Source organism: Spermophilus citellus (genome assembly GCF_964194105.1).
Source record: "Spermophilus citellus genome assembly, chromosome: 9".
NCBI lineage: Eukaryota > Metazoa > Chordata > Mammalia > Rodentia > Sciuridae > Spermophilus > Spermophilus citellus.
In genome coordinates this window covers 112,740,286-112,760,246 of record NC_138191.1, presented here as the reverse complement: position 1 = coordinate 112,760,246, position 19,961 = coordinate 112,740,286, and the positions used below count along the sequence as shown (strand labels likewise).

The window sequence follows — 19,961 nt, the reverse complement described above, 5'->3', positions numbered from 1 at the left end:
GAGACCCTGCCTCAAAAAACTTACAAAAAAAGTATTGATGTATACTTTGTCTTCTTAGACCTGAGCATGCAGAAATCCATAAAAATTCATCTCTGCTCTCAAGGAGCTCACAGTCTGCTTGGAAGGCAAGAACACCAGCCCTGACAATTATAGTATAAGGCGCAAACTTAATTTAGGAGCAGAGATGGGGAGAACTAGTAAACTTGGAAAGCATCACAGAATAGGTGCGAGTTCACTAGGGAAGCAGTTGCAGAGGAAATCAGTCTGTGCAAAACCCAGAGAAATGCAGTAGTTCTCAAGCACGTGTGCAAAAAAGAGAGGGCTGTTTAAAACTCAGATGCCACGGCTACGCTCCCGAGAGACTGCTGTTTCAACAGGCAAGTGCCACCCATTTTAACAAACTTCCTTCAGAGGATCACACTCAGAAAAACCTCTTTTTGTGTTCCCAATCTCGCGGAAGCTGGACGGAGAGGCAACGGGAAGACGAGGCTGGGGAGATCGCTGCCCATCTTCGCTCCTGGGCCTCCGAAGGAGGTCACACTATCAGAATTAAAAACAAAAACGCCTTCATTTTGCGTTGCGCTTTCAAGGTACTTGAAAGTAAGATACTCTCATGTACCATACTTTGTCGGAGCAATAACACTGTGAAATAGGGATTCTGAATCTCGTTTTATAGAGGAGGAAACAGATTTAGAGAAGAGAGCCGATTTGCTCAAGGTCACAAAGCGAGAGGTGTCAAGGCTGAGCAGGAAAACCAGGCGACTCGACTCCCAGTTCCAAGACTTTTCGACTATGCAAGCCGGCCAGAGAGTGGGTGGAGCTCAGTCCCTCCCTAGAGGCTGGTTCCAAAATGGTGGGGGCAGTGGCGTCAGCAACGCCCCCGCCCCTTCCGTCCACCTCCCTCCCTCTTCCACAGGCCACCAGGCGGGGGGAAGGGACGGAACGGAGCACCCCACGTGACTGCCGACAGCCCGGCGCGTGACGCAAAGCGGCGGGCCCAACGCTCGCTTTTTCTTTCGGGAAATGTAGTTCAGGAGTCCGCCCAGTCAGCGCGGAGGGGCCGGCCTAGGACTACATTTCCCAGGAGGCAGCGGAGCGACGCCGCCGCAGCGGTCGACGGAGAGCGGGGACGCGGGGCGCACTGTCGGGCGGGGGCGAGATTCGGGCCGGTTGTGCCGTTGCGAGGCTGCAGCTGCGGTCGCTGCGGTGGGCCCAGGTGAGTGAGCGCCTCTGATGGGAGTTGGGACAACTCCACCGGCTCCAATCCTTTTCTATTTTATCTTTTCTCTGCGGCGGCTGCGTCTGGGTTAGGGAAAAGGCCTGGCGTGGAGCCTCTCCCCCGCGCTAACACCCGGGCCTCTTCTCAGCAGGCCCCGCTTCCTCCGGCTCCTCCCCCTCCCCGCCCTTCAGGGCTTCTCTTCGCTCGGGCCTAGCTCCCCACGCTCTAGGCCGCCTTCTTTGCCGGGCAGCGTCTACATCTCTGTCTCCTTTTTGCAATCTGCCTAGGGAGGCTTCTACTTTTTCCTCCCCTCATCCCCTTTTGATGTTATGAACCCTATTATTTGGATTCTCCCTTTCCCGGAACTCTTGAATGCCCTTCCCCCCTCACAGTCTCCCCATTGGCCTGGTTCTGTCTTAGGGCGCATGTTTGCTGGCACTCAGTAAATGTTAATATTTCCGTTCTCTTCTGCCTTGTGGCCAAGAGAGGCATAATCCACGTTCATCTCCTTTCAAAAAAAAATATCGTTCGCACTTTTTTTTTTCTTAGGCTGGAAGTGAGGCCGACTTACATTCCAGTGGTCATTGGCCTGTAGTTTCTCTTAGCATCTAAGCAACTTTTATCAGCTACTATTTGCTCTTCTAAGTCTGTGGGGTGTAGAGTGGCGGCGGAAATGGTGAGCAACTCTGGTGCCCAGAAGTTGGAAGCCATCAGTGGGAGTGCAGTATTGACGGGGAAGTTGTTAATTGGATTGAAAGGGAAACGTCTGAGAGTGGTATGGCCCGGCCGGACCAGCCTAGGGAAACTTAAGGGGGCAGCATTACGGAAGGATCCTTGAGCCAGTCTGCCGGAGTTCATATTTGGGCTCTGCCAATATTTGGTTTTAGATCGAATTTTCACTTCTAAGTGCCTTGGTTTTCTTGTTTTTAAAATAACAGTGCTAAAATAGTAGTGAATTTCGCACTTTACAGGGTTATTGTGAAGACCAAGTAAAGACTACTTAGCTACTATCATCAACATTCTCTTCGTCGTGTATAGGATTTCTAGTTTATGGGCTTAGAGTGAAAAGGGATTTAACACACCATCAGTTTTCTTTCCTTTCAGATGTCCTTCCTTGTTTTTTTATTTTATTTTATTTTATTTTATTTTTTGATATGCGGTGCTGAGAATAGAACCCAGTGCCGCACACTTGCTAGGCAAGCGCTCTGTCACCCAGCCACAACCCCAGCCCCCTTCCTTGTTTTTGTTTGTGGACATATTATCGGTAGTATTTTTTTGTTTTGGTACTGGGGATTGAACCCAGGGACTGTTTACCACTGAGCTACATCTCCAACCGTTTTTCTGTTCTCTCTCTCTCTTTCTCTCTCTCTTTTTTCTTTTTTGAGATGGGGACTCTCTTGCCTCAGCCTTCTTAGTCCCTGAGTTTATAAGCCTCTACCACCAAGCCCGACTTCTTCTGTCCTGTTATCTAGACAGTCTGATGTGTATATTATTTAGTAGAAGTCTGTTAAAGGTACAGAAATAGTTTCTGTCTTGAAAAATGTGGAGCAAATTGGGTTGTTTGTTTTTTGGTAGAAAATGTATTTTGTGAACTATTGTTTGTGCTTTAACTATATCAAGAACAATTATGGTGCAGTGATGTAGGCTTGATTGCATTTTGTAAAAGCTGAAGTTTCTGTAAGCAACTAATTAATTAAAAGCCTATATGTATATATGTATAAACCTATATGTATAGTAGTACTCCATTTAAAAAAAGGAATTCTTTTTAGCCCCAGTGAAAGTTTATTTATTTGCGGGGCTGGGCATTGAACCCCAGGACTTTTTGCATGAGCTATGTCTCCAACCCAGTGTAGTTCAATTTGAGCTCTGGTGGTGATGGTAGTAGCATTCTTTATTGTATTTCTTTTAATACAATAGGTACATACTCCTGAATTTGATTTAGCCAGTGAATTATGCTTTACAGGCTTGGGGGTGTAGCTCAGTATAGAGGGCTTGCCTGGCATGCATAAGGCCCTGGGTTTAATCCCCAGCACTGCCAAAAAAATACAAAAATAAAACAAAAGGAAAAAATTTTTGGATTACAAAGAATGATCTGTTTTGTACTGAAAAAATTGGAAGGAGGAAGAACTTGGAGTATATCCAAGATTAGCACAGAGATGGGGAAGGAAGAAGCTGAATGGGAGAGCTCACAGGCATATGATTTGCTTGCTTTAGATTGGATAGTTCTAATTTATCAAGAATCTTAAAAGAGTTCTAGCTAGCCTTTCTCTTGCATACTGACATCCTGAATTGAAGGAAATGTGATTAATATATTTTTTACTCAAATATTAGACTAATGGATTGCCTAACACACTCATTCGATAAACATCTAAGATCAATTCACTATTTGACCCTGATTGATTGACTGAACGGAGTGATTCAACAAATTGTATCCAGGGATGGGGATATAGCTCAGTTTGTAGAGTGCTTGCCTTGCATGCACCGTGGCCCTGGGTTCAATCCCCAGCACCACCAAAAAAAGAAAACAAAACAAACAAAAAACAAAACCAAATTGTATCCAAGAGCCAACCATATACTAGGCCAGTTTGCTGTTTGTGCTAGGCCCTGTGTGGGCAATGAAGCAGGCAATGAAGCGTGAGACTGGTGTGGCCTTGTCTTTTGGGAATTTACAGGATAGTGGGTTAAGTAGATAAATTACACATTGAGAAGTGGCCTGGAGGTCATGCTGGAGACTTCGATAGACAGTTAAAAGGGGTAGTTTTAATAGTGGTCAGAGGAGTTCTTTTTGGGGAGAATGAGAAACCAGTTAGGATGTCAAGGAAACTGCAAGGAACATGTTCACAATTTAGTGGGCTCTGTGAACTGAAAGAAGGCAAAGTATAGGTTACACACAGGAAAGTCTTTAAAGATGAGTTGGTGTGGGCTGGGGGTATAGCTCAAGTGATAGAGCTGTTGCCTAGAGTGCAGGGAAACTCTTGAGTTCAGTCCCCAGCACCACCCCCCAAAAAAAAAAAAAAAGAGGTTTGGCGGTTTAGGAAAGCTGTTAAGGTATCCTGATAGATAGGTTGTTATGATAGGGGTGTGTGTGTGTGTACATAAGGCCATCAACAACAAAATGTTATTTTAATAGTACAAACAGGGAGGAAAAAAGAAGATTGTGACTTCATTTGGTACTAGGGATTGAACCCAGGCTCACTTTTGACATTGAGCTTCATCCCCAGTCCCTTTAATTTTTTATTTTGAGACAGGGTCTCACTAAGTTGCTTAGGGCATTGCTGATTAACACAATACCTTTATTTGATTTATTTTTATATAGTGTTGAGGTTTGAACCCAGTGCCTCAATGTGCTAGGCAAGCATTTTACCACTGAGCCACAACTCTAGCCCATTGCTGATTGTTGAGGCTGGCCTTGAATTTATAATCTTCCTCAGCCTGCTGAGTTCCTGGGATTAAGGCATGTGCCACTGTGCTCAGTTTAAAATTACTTTTGCAGAAGGGCAAAATAGACTTGGAAGATGTCAAGTGAAGAGGCTACTAGCCTGCTGGAGATGGCAGTTGCCTAGTGTAGAGTGTTTGAGTGAAGATGTAGCCATAGGAAGAAGTAGAAGGTTTGGAGTTTAAGTAGGTTTAATGTTCTCTTGAGCAGGATACCCCCTCCCTAGTCCCCCTGGGGATTTAGCTCAGGGGTGCTTTACTATTGAGCCATGTCTTTGCCCTTTTTATGTTGATATGGGGATCTCACTAAATTGCCCAGGCTGGCCTTAAACTTGTGGTTCTCCTGCCTCAGCCTTCCAGATTGCTGGGATTACAGGTGTGAGCAACTGTACCGAGTTGAGGATACTCAGTCTATGTTCATGGACTCCACAGGGCCCATGAACTCTAAATTTTTTTTTTTTTTTTTTTGGAGACAGGGTCTTGCTAAGTTTTTTGGGCTAGCCTCAAATTTGTGATCCTCCTGCCTCAGCCTCCTGAATTGCTATTAATTTTTTGAGGATGTATATTTTCTCTTTCCCTTCTGTATTGGAGTCTCAAAAAGGTTTAAGGACCATTGCTTAAACTTCATAATGCAGATTCATAACTCATAAAAAAGTAATTGTCTAAAATTCCCCAGGGCAATAAGATACACAGGTACCCCTTCGAAAGGATTGACTTTCCTAGTCTTTCAAAGGAAATGATTTATTTATTTTTAAGGAGAAATAATGAGTTGAAATGTTATGTGCTATATAGTTCATCTTTTAGTTTCTTTTTGTTTAGAAAGTAATGATTATGCTCATACTGAGAGCTGAAATTTGGGAAGTTCAGTTTCACAAGTCTGTTCCTAATGTTTTCTTTCATTGGATTTTGTTTATGGTTCTTATTTTAGTGGCCGAAATGGTGCAACTTAGTGTGAAAGAAGTAAGATTTTCTTCAAAAATTAGAGGTTTCACAAGTATATTCATGTCTCTTTAGTGTGTTTTCAGATGATAGTGTTTTACTGGAATCATAGGGTGTGTTTTCTGCCTCAGAAGTTACAGTTCTGCCCCTGGGAGAACTGTGTATTTTTCTTTTCATGACAGAGGTTGAAAACAGGCTAGGGACTAAATCCAGTCTCCAGATGTATTTTGTTTGGCTCAGTGCTATAATTTGAATTAGTTGTTAACATTTAAAAACAAGGAGATTTTATATAAAAATTCTGATTCATGCTGCTCTTGAAAAATAAGACTTGGCAAGCTGAGGGTAATGGCACATGCCTGTAATCCCAGCAACTCAGGAGGCTGAGGCAGGAGGATCACAAGTTCAAAGCCAGCCTCAGCAATTTAATGAGGCGCTAATCAACATAGTGAGATGTGCTTGAAATAAAAAATAGAAAGGACTGGGGATATGGCCCAGTGGTTAAGTGCCCCTGGGTTCAATCCCGATTCTCCCTCACCCCCCACCAAAAAAATTTTTTTTGAAGCCATGGATCTTTTCTGGTTTTTTTTTTTTTTTAATAATTAATTTACTTGTTCTAATCAGTTGTATATGACACAGAATAGTCTTCGATTCATTGTACACAAATGGAGCAGAATTTTTCACTTCTGGTTGTATCTAAAGTAGGTAGGGTCACACTATTTGTGCAATCATATATGTACCTAGGGTAATGATGACTGTTTTATTTCACCATCTTTCTTACTCCCATGCCTCCTCTCCCCTTGCCCTTTGCCCCATCCAAAGTTCCTCCACTCATCTCCCCCCCCCCCCCCCATTATGGATTAGCATCCACTTAGAACATTTGACTTTTGTTTTTTTTTGGGATTGGTTTACTTTGCTTATTCTCTAACTCTATCCATTTACCTGCAAATGCCATAATTTTATTCTCTTTTACTGCTGAGTAATACTCCATTGTGTATATATACCGCAGTTGGATCTGTTTCTGTTTTCAGCAACCATCTTTTGTGGTTTGTGCATGTGCTCTCTAGTTTGCCACAGACCCACCATAGCCTGACATGTATCCCTCATGTGGGGCAGAGAGTCCATTGATCCTTATTGATTTACATGTTTATTGTATACATTTTAATTTGTTTATTTTCTGGATATATATGATACAGGTCTCTTGCATTCAAAGTCTTTTTGCTGTCTTAATATAATATTATTACTTTTTTCCCTTTGAATTCCTTATTTCCTTCCTGTAGGTAATTTGGAAGAGGAAGGTGAAGTGGTAAGGGGGAAAATAACCCCCAAACCTTGAATTGTTTCATTTCCATATTGAAGAAAACCCCAGGACTTTTAGAAAGCATGTAGGCATTGATCTGGTATCTTTTTTAGCTGGCATACGTGAAGTATCCTCATTTTTGTGCTGCCTGGTTTTGCTTTGTAGTATCTGGAGTGTTAACTGCATAGCTTAGCCTGTCTCAGAAGGTAGAAGGCCAAGCAAAGGCAAATTTCTGTATGTCTAATGATGGAACTTTTGGTCCTTGTCTTGAGATGTAAGAACCAGAGTTATTTTACTTCAAAATATAGTAAACATCTGTGAAGCTCATTGCTTTGCTTTTAGTAATCAATCCTGTGTGGGTTAGAGGTTAATAATTTAATTTTCTATTTTAGTAAAAAGGGTGGGATAAATAAAGGATTGATGGAGTAATTCATGGAGGTAAGAGAGTTTTATAAAGTTACCCAGAACACTAGATGTGGTGGTGCAGGCAGGAGGATCGCAAGTTCAAGGCCCAGTCTTGGCAATTTAGGGAGACTCTACAGCTGTGCTATAGTAGTGGTAGAGCATGTGCTGGGCTGGAGTGTTGATTAATATCTAGAGTGAGAGTAATGTGAGAAAAACTTTGTTTCAGGCATAGTAAAATGGTTCTTGATACAAAATCTGACTTTTTGCAGTCTTAAGTTCTTACTATGCTTTTTATCAAGGACTGGCTCTATCATCTAAATTTTGGCAGTTTTTTTTTTTTTTTAAGTACTGGGCATTGAACTCAGGGCCTTGCACATACTAGGCAAGTATTCTACCACTGAGCTGCTGCCCTAGCCCCTCTGGCATTTTGATGGCTTTGTATGCACACTGGGAAATGTCTTGAGGGAGGCCTTCTTGGGTTACTTTGTAAACAGTACTCTCCTTGTCACCTGATACTTCTCCCATCTTAATTCTCCATTATTATTTTTTTTAAATAGGTCTTTATTTTATTTATTTATGTGGTGTTGAGGCTCGAACCCAGTGCCTCACACATGTAAGGCAAGCGCTCTACCGCTGAGCCAAATCTCCAGCCTTTTAATCCTCCATTATTATTACATGACATTATAATATTTTAAATCTGTTACACACTTAATCTCTTTTTAGAGAGTAAGCAGGGATTTGTTTGATTCAGGTGTTTAATCCCTGTCTGGGGGCTGGGGATGTGGCCCAAGCAGTAGCGCGCTCGCCTGGCATACGTGCGGCCTGGGTTTGATCCTCAGCACCACATACAAACAAAGATGTTGTGTCCGCCAAAAACTAAAATAAATATTAAAAATTCTCTCTCTCTCTCTCTCTCTCTCTCTCTCTCTCTCTCCTCTCTCTCTCTCTTTAAAAATAAATAAACAAATAAATAAATAAATAAAAATAAAGAACGTGAGAAAATCTTTTAAAAAAATCCCTATCTGGAATGTTCTGTTATATAGAAAAGGCTGAGTAAATATTTAAAAAAAGATGAGTTAATATGAGAATAAATAGATGCCTAACTGGAGGGTGGTCTTCAGAGTCCTAGTTACTCAGATTTGTTAAGTTATCAGTTGAAAAGAATTTGTGCAGTGGTTAAGTGAAGAGATTTCAGAGGGGCAAGAAATAATCTGTATTTTGATGGAGGTAAGTTTTTTTTGGTGGTTGTTTTTGTTTTGGTAGTAAAGGGGATTGAAGCCAGGGTTGTACCAGAGAGTCTTCCTTTTTTTTTTTTTTTTTTTTTTTTTGCAGTGCTGGGGATTGAATCCAGGGCCTTGTGTATGCAAGGCAAGCACTTTCCTAACCAGCTATATCCCCAGCCCAGAGAGCTTTTTGTTTTTCATTTTGAGACAGGGCCTTATATTCTGGCCTTGAACTTGAACTTGCTGGCCTTGAACTTGGGATCCTCCTGCCTCATTCCAAATCCATGGGGGCAGGTGCCACATCACTCTGCAGTGGGGGTAGTGTTAAATACAGTATATTTTGTCAAAACTCATTGAACTGGGGCTGGGGATGTGGCTCAAGCTCGCCTGGCATGCATGCGGCCCGGGTTCGATCCTCAGCACCACATACAAAGATGTTGTGTCCACCAAAAACTAAAAAATAAATAATAAAATTCTCTCTCTCTAAAAAAAAAAAATCAGTAAAAAAACCTCATTGATCTGTGTTCTTAAAATATACATAGATGTCTGTTGTATGAATAACAAATTTGTATTGAAAACCCATCTTATTTTGCTATTTTGCAACTGCATGTAGCTAGAAATGTTATGATAATGATAGTTTTTGTTGAATATTTAGTAAATTTAGCCAAATCTAGATTGGACAGGAGGGCTAGGGATGTAGCTCAGTTGATTGAGTGCTTGGCTAGCATGCGTGAAGCCCTGGGTTCACTTGCTACCACAAGCACCCCCCTCCCCCAAAATAGTCGTTATGGACTTTGATTGGATAGGAGGCTTCTGGAGCTGCTACTCAGGGAAAGAGGCTGAGGTGGTGATGGGACTCTTGAGCCCCCCAGTCTCATTTCAATCAGAACAGTTCTACATTTATATTTTATACTCTGAGGTTCTCTTTTTTTTAAAAAATTTTTTGATACTTATTTTTTAGTTGTAGTTGGACACAATACCTTAATTTTATTTATTGATTTTTATGTGGTGCTAAGGATCGAACCCAGGGCCTTGCACATGGTAGGCGAGTGCTCTACCGCTGAGTCAACTCTAGCCCCTGAGGTTCTCTTTTATCATTTTTTTTTTTTTGTCTTTTTTGGAACTGGGAGTCGAACCCAGTATCATTTTGTTTTTTAAAAAATAAAACTCCCGAGTCCCCTAAGGACCTCCCATCCCAAGCAAGACATATTTTATAAAACCCTTGAATAATATGTTTTTTTTTAAATCCCTGCCCACAGACAGGTCTTTGTTGAAAAATTCAGACATTACAGAAATATATAATGGAGAAAGTAGAAGTTTCCCATAGTGCTGTCTCTTCAGGCCATCAACAGTTTGGATCTATAGAAGAGATATCTACTATATTGGGGTGTTGCACATGTACATTTTTACTTTGATGCTTGTCAAAGGTATTTTTGAGTAGTAATGGTAGACAGTAAGAAACCATGGAGGAAATAGGAATAAAACTCTTGGGTTTATTTATGAAGGCCTAATATTTAATACCTTGCTTCACAAGGACCTAAGTTGCTCCCAGTGATGCAGGAGGCTGAGACAAGAGACTCAAAAGTTTGAGGCCAGCCTGGGCAACATAGTAAGACCCTATTTCAAAAAAAAGGGGTTGGGGAGGGGACTGGGGTTGTGGCTCAGTGGTAGAGCGCTTGCCTAGCATGTGTGAGGTACTGGATTTGATCCTCAGCACCACATATAAATAAATAAAAGTATTTTGTCCATTTATAACTAAAAATATATATTAAAAAAAAGAGGGTTGGGAATGTAACTCAGTGATTAAGCATCCCTAGGTTGCTAATCCTCAGTATCCCACCTACTCCCCCCCCCAAGACTCCCATAAGTTGCAGAAGCATTTTGTTAATGATATTCCTCTTATTTTATTGGAAATTTTTGGAAAGTGATATTTTGGGGTTAATGGGATTGCTTTATTTTTGTTCATAACATAGAATTTAGCTTTACCTCTTTGCTTTTTCAGTTTTGTTAGTCACTTAGATATGCTATTGCTAGACATTTTATTTTCAGCAAATATAAATTGGCTCATCATTTAGCCCTCCAGAGGTGATTAAAGTTGCTTTGAATGTAATGTCATTGAGTTGCAATGTAGAACTAGGAAGACAATATATTTGATCGTTGGATTATTGTCTTCCTTTTTTTTTTTTTTTTTTTTTTTCCAGAGAGGGTTCTCATCATTTGCCTAGCATGCGTGTGAGGCCCTGGGTTTGCTCCCCAGCCCTGGACCTTTTCCCCTCACCTGCCCTCCCCCCCAAAAAAAAAGGGTGGGTTCTTACTATGTTGCCCATGCTGGACTCAAAACTCCTACTAGAGTCAAGTGATCCTCCTGCTTCAGCTTCCCTAGTAACTGGGATTACACCATGCTTGGTTTATTGCTTTTTTTCTTTTCTTGGAGGGGGGCTGTGTTCTGGGTATTGGACTCAGGGGCACTTGGCCACTAAGCCACATCCCCAGACCTATTTCATATTTTGTTTAGAGACAGGGTCTCACTGAGTTGCTTAGCACCTCACCTTTGCTGAGGCTGGCTTTGAACTTGCATTCTCCTGTCTCCCGAGCTGCTGGGCACTGGTGCCTGGCTTTTTTTTCTTTTCTTTTGTTTTTTGGCAGTACTAGGACTATCTTCCACTGAGCTATGTTCCCAGCCCTTTTTATTTTGAGATAGGATCTTGCTAAATTGCTGACAGCCTCACTAAATTGCTGAAACTGTCCTCAAACTTGGAATCCTCCTGTCTCAGCCTCCCAAATTGCTGGAATTACAGGATTACACCATCACGCTTGACTGTTCTTCACTTTACAAAACACCTTGGTATGGTAGGAACTAGAATTTGGATTGATGCAAGGACTGGACTTTATGTTATTTGACTCTTTTCTTTTGGGGGGGGCGGGAATGAGGCATGAACTACTTACTAAATGCCTATAAAATGCCAGGTGTTTATAAAAAAATGGTGTAGCGAGTATTTGTTAATATACTTTTTAAGATTTAATTTCTATCAAGGTTATTTATCTTTTTAAAATATTCTTTTAATTGTAGTTGGACACGATACCTTATTTTATTTATTCATTTATTTTTTATGTGGTGCTGAAGATGGAACACCCAGCGCCATGCACATGCTAGGTGAGCGCTCTACAGTTGAGCCCCAGTCCCAGCCCTAGCCCTATGTGTTTTTTTAGATACAGGGTTTTGTATGTTAGCCAGTCTGGCCCTGGGCTCCTGATTTTAAGTGATCCTTCTGTCTCAGATTATTCTGTAGAAGTAGACTGTTGCTTAAATCTGGGCTTCAAATGTTGTCTTTAGGCCACTGGATGTTTATGTTGGGTGAGCTAAAGCTTAATTGTTCAGTGTCTTTATTTTGGGGCTGTGGTAAATGTATTTATTTTTACCAAATTAGTATTAATACAGCTGTTATGATCTCACTGAATGTGGCTTAAATGAATTTGTAGAAAATTTAGTCAACAATACTTTTAGAGGATTTAGTCTCATAAACTGTCTTTTTTTTTGGCGGGGGGTACCGGGGATTGAACACAGAGACACTCTATCACTGAGCCACATCCCCACCCCTGTTTTGCATTTTATTTAGAGATGGGTCTCACTGAGTTGCTAGCAGTTTGCTTTTGCTGAGGCTAGCTTTGAACTTGATCCTCCTGCCTCAGCCTCCTGAGCCGCTGGGATTATAGGCATGTGCCACTGAGCCTAGCTTCATAAATTGTCTTTTTAAATTCCATCATTCCTGTAAGGTGTGTGTTGTCTTCATACTGTGTAAGTTAATCATTCTGCATCAAATATATGCGTCAGGGATGATGGTTTCTTTTTTTCTTCCAACATTTTATTATGAAGGATTTTGAGCATACAGAAAAGTGGAAAGAATTGTATAGTTAGCACCTATGTGCCCATCACTTACATTCTACATTTGTTAGCATTTGCTAAATTTGTTTCATCACATCTTCACTGACCATTTATGTGTTGAGTTCAGGTATCTGCCTATGTGACCCATGAATGGAAGATCACTTAATTTTGAAGTCAAATAAATTATTGCTCTTTATTAGGAAACTTAAAAGTTTTTATGTGTAAGATAAAAATATTGCATAAGATATAACTTTGCAATGTTATTCCATATGGAATTTTGATCTTGTTGTTCCCACCTGATTTTATTCTAGTAACTAATCTTACCAAGTTGCCAACACAAAATCAAGGTACTTTCCTTTTGGGGTGTAAAGTATCACAGTATCGCTATAGAAATACAGGTTTTGTTTTCTGGACTGTTCATCCTCTTGCCATTAACTAATTCTAGTGTGTAGAAAATCACTGTTCAAATTTATATTGTAAGTCTTGGTACAGTTATTTGATGCTTTATCTTCCATGCTAAAGCATTGAACATGTTAAATCCAGCTTTAATATAAAAACTTGAATCATCTGGTTAATGTTGAAAATATTTAAAAGTTGCTTTTTCTTTGGCACATTTCTTTTTATAGTTTATAAAGATATAATATTGTAAAAATTATTTCACTGAATAATCAGCTTCAGATTTGGACCTAGTGTGGAGTTAAGGAAACTTCTAGGGATTTAACATTTAACTGATTTATTTCTTTCTTTCTTCCTTCCCTCCTTCCCTCCCTTTCTTTCTTGCTGGGGATCAATCCATGGGTGCTTTGCCACTGAGCTACATCCCCAGTCCTTTTATTTTTTATTTTGAAACAGTGTTCTGGATAAAATTGCTTAGGGCCTTGCCAAGTTGTGAGGTTGGCCATGAACTTGTGATCCTCCTGCCTTGACCTGGGTCACTGGAATTACAGGTGTGAGCCATTGTGCCTGATTGGGAATTTAACTGATTTATACTTGCTAATGCTTAAATATGTGTGTATCAACTTTGTTTTTTGAAGTTGATTCTGGAAACTGAAAAGTATTTTAAGAGTTTGATTTATTTTTCTTAGAAGCTTCATAGGAGTTGTCATTTGAGCATTGGAAAGATGGAGGTTGAGCAGCTGCTTGAGTTTTTCATGTGTTGGGGATACAGGTTGGGACAGTGATGATTGAGAGGAGGCTATTCAGGACAGTGGGAGGAGCATGATTAAAGATGTAGAAGCCGAAAAATTCATTCTAAAAATATTGTTTGGGGGCTGGGGATGTGGCTCAAGCGGTAGCGCGCTCGCCTGGTATGCGTGCGGCCTGGGTTCCATCCTCAGCACCACATAGAAACAGGGATGTTGTGTATGCCGAGAACTAAAAAATAAATATTAAAAATTCTCTCTCCTCTCTCACTCTCTCAAAAAAAATAAATAAAAATAAAAATATTGTTTGATTAAGGGTAGAAGCATAGGAGTTGACTAGTAGAGGATGGAGTGGTTAGAGCAGGATTTTATTCAGTAAGCAAGTGGGACCTTTAATCAGAGGAATTATATCGTCTTTGTGACAAGTTATTCTATCATCAAATTTGGTCTTTTCCTTATTGCTTGTTAAAAATGAAAGCAAATGTGACTCCCCTAGAAGTTGGTTATTGGCTCTGATGCTCTGGGTTAAATGGATTGTTAATCAAACTGCTATCTTGGATGAAAAAAATTTCTAGCACAATTAGGGAAGTATGGAAGATAGACTCTGAATGTATCATCCCCTTTTCTACTCTGAAATTAGTTTTTTTTTTGCTGACTGAAATTTCCTAAAAATAGACTATAAGTTAGATTTTATTTATTTATTTTTTGTGGTGCTGGGGATTGAACCCAGGGCCTTGTGCATGTGAGGCAAACTATAAATTGAACTATAGCCTCAGCCCTAGATTTATTCTTACAATCAGAACATCCTCTGGTGCCTCTATGAAGAGTACAAAAATTAGCTAAATTTTAATGAGTGTTTTTTTTGTTTTGTTTTGTTTTTTCCTTCATACAGGGATTGATCTCAGGTACTCTACCACTGAGTTGCTAAGTGCCTCACAATTGCTGAGGTACTGTTGCTGAGGCTGGCTTAGGAATCTGATCCTCCTGCCTCAGCAGCTTTGGTTACAGGTGTGGGCCACCATGCCTGGCTCAATGAGGTTTTTTTAATTTTATTTTTTAGTTATAGGTGAACACAATGTCTATATTTTACTTTATGTGGTGCTGAGGGTCGGCCCTCCACACACAGTAGGTGAGCGCTCCACCTGTGAGCCACAACCGCAGCCCTCAATGAGTTTGTTTTAAAATATGTTTTCCAAGACAAGCCAGGCACGGTGGTGGTGCAAGTTTGTAATTCCAGTGGTTTGGGAAGCTGAGGTGAGTTCAGAGCTGGCCTCAGCAATTTATTGAGGCCTTAAGCAACTTAGTGAGTGAGACCTTGTCTCTAAATAAAAATATAAAAAGGATTAGAGATGGGCTGGGGTGATGGCTCAGTGGTAGAGCGTCTGCCTAGCATGTGTGAGGCACTGGATTCATTTCTCAGTACCGCATACAAATAAAAAACAACTAAAAAAATATTAAAAAAAAAAAAGGTGGGGAAAGCTAGGGATGTGGCTCAGTGGTTAAGTGCCCTGGGTTTAATCCCCAATGCTTTAAAAAAAAGAAAAAGGAAAGAACCAAGACATGATTTCACAAGGTATATTTTAAAAACAGTCCTTTAGATAATAACTGGAAGATGATGAGTAAGATGATAGAACAGACTAGATGAAGGATGTGTGTGTTGTTCATTTTGTAGTAGGTAAAAGGTGTGGTGGCAAGATTTGGGACACTTGAGAGCCAGAGTACTGTAGGCATTCTAGTTTTAGCTCTTCATTTTAGCCTTTTTTACTGGGCACAGTTTCTCATCTATAAAACTATGGGATTGTATTAGATATGATCGTCAGAAGTGCTTTCAGTTCTTAGTTCTTGATGGCTCTTTGACCCTAATTCTAGTTATATTTGTCCTAAACTCTGATGTCCTTCCAGGTCAGCATTTTTGCAGCTAGATTGGATTGGATTGTAATTTCTTTTAATCACAAGACACCCAGCCTCTTCTCCTGCCCGCCATACTGGGGATTAAACCCAGGGTTTTTTATATTGAGTCACATCCTCAGCAACCCCAATGCTCCCACCTTTTTTTTTTTTTTTTTTTTTTTTTTTTTTTGAGGCAGGGTCTCACCTAAGTTGCTGAGGCTGACCTCAAACTTTTGGTACTCCTGCCTTGGCCTCCAGAGTAGCTGGTATTATGGTCGTGGATTACCTCACCAGGCAAGGATGTGATTATATTAATCCATGAGAATGTGATTTTAACTGAGCTCGTTCATCTTTTGAATTTACAGTGCCTAGTAGATTGTTTATTCTTTTTCTTTTGGTACTGAGCCATATTCCTAGCCCTTTTTAATTTTTTAAAAATTTTGAAATAGGGTCTTGCTAAGCTGCTTAGGGTCTCACTAAGTTGCTGAGGCTAGCCTCAAATTTTGCAGTCCTCCTGTGTCAACATCCTGAGTCTCTGGGATTATAGGCATGCACCCCTGTCCCCTAGTCTTTTTTTTTTTTTTTAATTTTTAAATACACACATACACACACACACACGGGGGGGAGTGTGTGTGTATGTGTGTGTTGTGGATGGACACAATATCTTTATTTTTACATGGTGCTGAGGATCCAACCCAGTATGTCACACATGTAAGGCAAGTGCTCTACCACTGAGCCACAACCCCAGCCGGCCCCCCAATCATCATCTTTTTTTTTGGTAATGGGGATTGAACCCAGAGGTGCTTTACCACTGAGTTACATCCCTAGCCCTTTTAATTTTGAGACAGGGTCTCTCTAAGTTGCTTAGGACCTCACTAAGTTGCTGAAACTGCTTTTGAACTTGCAAACCTCCCGCTATATCCCTAGCCCTTTTATTTACCTTTTTAAAAAAAATATTTATTGGGCTGGGGATGTGGCTCAAGCGGTAGCGCACTCGCCTGGCATGCGGCCCGGGTTCGATCCTCCAGCACCACATACAAACAAAGATGTTGTGTCCGCCAATAACTAATAAATAAGTAAATATTTTAAAAAAAGGTTAATCCAGTCAAAGCATTTAAAAAAATATTTATTCTTAAGTTTTAGGTGGACACAGCCTATTTTTTTTTTTTATTTTACATTTATGTGATGCTGAGGATCAAACCCAGTGCCTTTTGCATGCTAGGCGATCACTCTACCACTGAGCCACAACTCCAGCCCCTTTTATTTACTTTTATTGCTATGGTTATGCTTTTGAAGCCAGAACAACATTAGCCCTCAAATATTATTTAAACATGTGCCTCATGGTTTAGAGGACTAACTTTGACGTTAGGGGTCAGAGGAGAGGGCAAGGTTATCCTTGTGTTTCCTTGTCTTTGTTTCTCTGGTTGCCAGGGGAGCCTGAAGTGAGGTAAGAAAAAAAAATTGCTGTTGTTTACAATAGAGATACGAATGTGTGGTCTGAAAATATTAGCATTTACCCTTTGTTTGGATTTAGGAATTATGTTCTAGTTAAGTTCTAGTAGTGTGTGGAATGCTAGGAGTATTTTGAGCTATGCTGTGGTCTAAGGCATTGCTGTCCTTTACCTGCATTATTTTAGGCAATGTCTACTGATTTTTTTCTGCCCTTGTCCTTTAAAATTTATTCTTCATTTAGCAGCCAGAATGTGCCACAGCAGTTTGTCTTATATGTACCGTGTGCTGGGCTAGGGTTGTAGCTCAGTGGTAAAGCGCTTGCTTAGCATATGAGGCACTGGGTTTGATCCTCAGCACCACATAGAATAAATAAATAAAGGTATTGTGTCATCTACAAACTTAAAAAAAAAATCACAAAAACTAGTTTATAGTCCAGTGAGGAAATTGACATTTAACAACAGATCATGAAATGGGTGTAACGAGAGATCTGGCTAGGGTGTCACAGTACCTAACCTGCCTGGGAGAGTCAGGGACATCTTTTGGGGAAGGAGACCCTCATAGGAATGTTTGAGCATTTGATGAAAGGGTAGGAGACATTGTAGTTTGAGGATTCTATGGGTGCAAAGAGTTTGGATCCATAGTTTTAGGAGAGATTTTCCTTCCTGACTAAATGGGCAAGGATTCAAGTCATAGAGTCCAGAGAAAGCTGAGGTGGTTACCCAGCGTGTCCCATCTTGACAGAGTGAATGCTGAGTAAATGCAGAAAGGAAGATAAACATCGAGACTGCATCTTCATGAACAGTAACACTTCAATAACAAGTAGGAGTGAGGACATTATGAGTTTTCTGGTTTTAGAACTTGGTTATCCTATGTGTTGTGGGTAATATTCTATCTAGCTTTAATTTATGGACTGTGTTCATAGATCGAGGAATATTTATTATGTTTTAAATTTTTTTAATATTTATTTTAATTGTAGGTGGACACAATATCTTTATTTTTATGTAGTGCTGGGATCAAATCCAGTGTCTCACACATGCTAGGTGAGCACCCTACGACTGAGCCACAACCCCACCCCCATAGATCTAGGAATATTTAGACAACTGGAATAGAAAGGTTTTTTGTGCATGTGCCTTTAGGGATGGAGATAGGGGGTATTTTAACTTGACATGTTTTTGTTAATTTAGTTTTGCATATCTCAGTTCAATTTTTTTCTTGTTTCAAAGTTCACCAGGTTGAATTATGAAGCTTGCAAACTAGTCTTGCATAATGCAAACCCTCGCACCTGATATTGCCAGTAGAAGTGTTAGGTTACAAGAATGACAGTTTTAGCTTTCCATGCTGTAGGAGGTTGAATGGATGAAGATATGCATTAGACAGTTGACCAGAGGCAGACCATCAGACCAGTACATTTTGCCAGAGAATCCTGTGTCCATTGGAAGTAAAATCGAGGGCTGGAGTGTCTGCTTATGGATTTCAGGTACTAGTAATGGAATCTAATCTGCAAGGTATGGAAAAAAATGGGTAACCATTTTATCACTTATTTCTCTTATTCCAGGATTGCATCCTGACTTTGTAAATCAGAGAAGCCAGTAGTGCTGCCAGTGTTCTTTGGAGAAAGTGTTTGGATCTAGTGCATGTCAAGTCATTGTTCTAATAAGGTAAATGTGTGGTGACTGAAAAGAAAGGATAATATCAAATTTAAAAAAAAAAATGGGTAGCTCAAATTGCTATGAGTATAAAAAACACTGTTTTTTGAAGATTGAATATGCAAAAGACTAAAATATCTAATTAGTCATTTTATATTGACGATGTTAGTAAAATGAAAATACTTTGTGTGGATTAATAAAATTGAAAATAGTTTAAAAAAAGAACTAATAACTTCACTGATTTGTAAAACCAGTGTTATATGTTGAAAGTTGATTATCTATGGGATTCCTTAATGGAATTTCTGTGTTCAAATTGCAGCATTTATTAAATCTACAGATTTAATAAGTGTATATGTGTAGAGATACATATGTTTGTGTATATATGTAAATATTTTGGTGAGCATTCTTTTTCATGTGCATGTTACTTGAATGTGTTTGTTTAATCAAAATTGTAGTTATAATTTTTTTGTTTGGTTTTCTTCTTTGGGGTGTCAGGGATTAAATATAGGGGTCTTAAACACTGAGCCATATTCCCAGGGTGCCCCCCCCCAATGTTATTTTGAGACAGAAACATGCTAAGTTTCTGAGGCCATTGCTGAGTTGCTGAGACTGGCTCTGAACTTGGAATCCTCCTGCCTCAGCCTCCTAAGTATTACAGGCATGTGCCACCACCCCTGGCTGGAATTGTAATTTTTGTCACATGGTTATAATAAACAACAGATTTTTTTTCCCTTTGGATTTTTTAGTGGCTCAAGGCATTTCATAATGAATGTTTCATAGAATGTCTTAACTCATCTCTTTTTGGTAGATAAATAGCCTTTTCCTTGTTTTCCCTTATCATGGATGAGTGTGATGCATAAATTGTTGTATATGTTTGATTTCTTTATGTAATACATTTTCTTTAAAAAGCATCTTCTAAGCTGGGCAAAATGGTACGTGGCCTGTACCGGTCCTAGCAAGTTGGGAGATGGAGGCAGGATGATTGCAAGTTCATTTAGCAGTTAGGCCCTCAGCAATATAGCAAGATGCTATCTCAAAAAAAAAAAAAAAAAAAAAAAAAAGACTGGGGATGTAGCTCAGTGGTAAAGCACTTGAGTTTGATTCCCAGTACCAAAAATGAATAAATAAATAGCATTTTACAGTTTGTCTGTACTTAAAAAAAAAAAAAACAACACTTTTTTTTTTGCAGTGCTGGGAGTCAGACTCAGGGCCTCTTGGCATGCTAGGTGAGTGCTCCACCACTGAGCTATATCCCCAGTCCCCAAAATTTTGTTGATACATGTGCATATAAAATAATACCTAGTCATATCAGACCATCAGCTACTTTTATGTGGTTCCTGGGATTAAACCCAGTGTTTCACACATGCTAGGCAAGTGCTCTACCACTGAGCCACAACCCAGCCCTCTTTCTTTTGGTATTACCTCTCTAA

General features: G+C 40.0%; 1 protein-coding gene across 4 annotated transcripts in view; it reads left to right on the top strand.

Annotated features, from left to right (window-relative positions):
• Positions 1-1,107: 1,107 nt before the first annotated feature.
• The window catches only part of THRAP3 (thyroid hormone receptor associated protein 3), a 55,533-nt gene continuing 36,679 nt past the window's right edge, over positions 1,108-19,961 (top strand). Inside the window, exons 1-3 of one of the 4 annotated variants that reach the window (XM_081307741.1) lie at positions 1,132-1,216; positions 11,643-11,672; positions 18,441-18,543. The gene's annotated coding sequence lies outside the window, so the exon portion shown is untranslated. Of the gene's footprint in view, positions 1,217-11,642; positions 11,673-18,229; positions 18,363-18,440; positions 18,544-19,961 lie in introns of those variants that run through there. The other 3 variants (XM_081307740.1, XM_081307742.1, XM_081307743.1) reach the window with 3 other exon arrangements.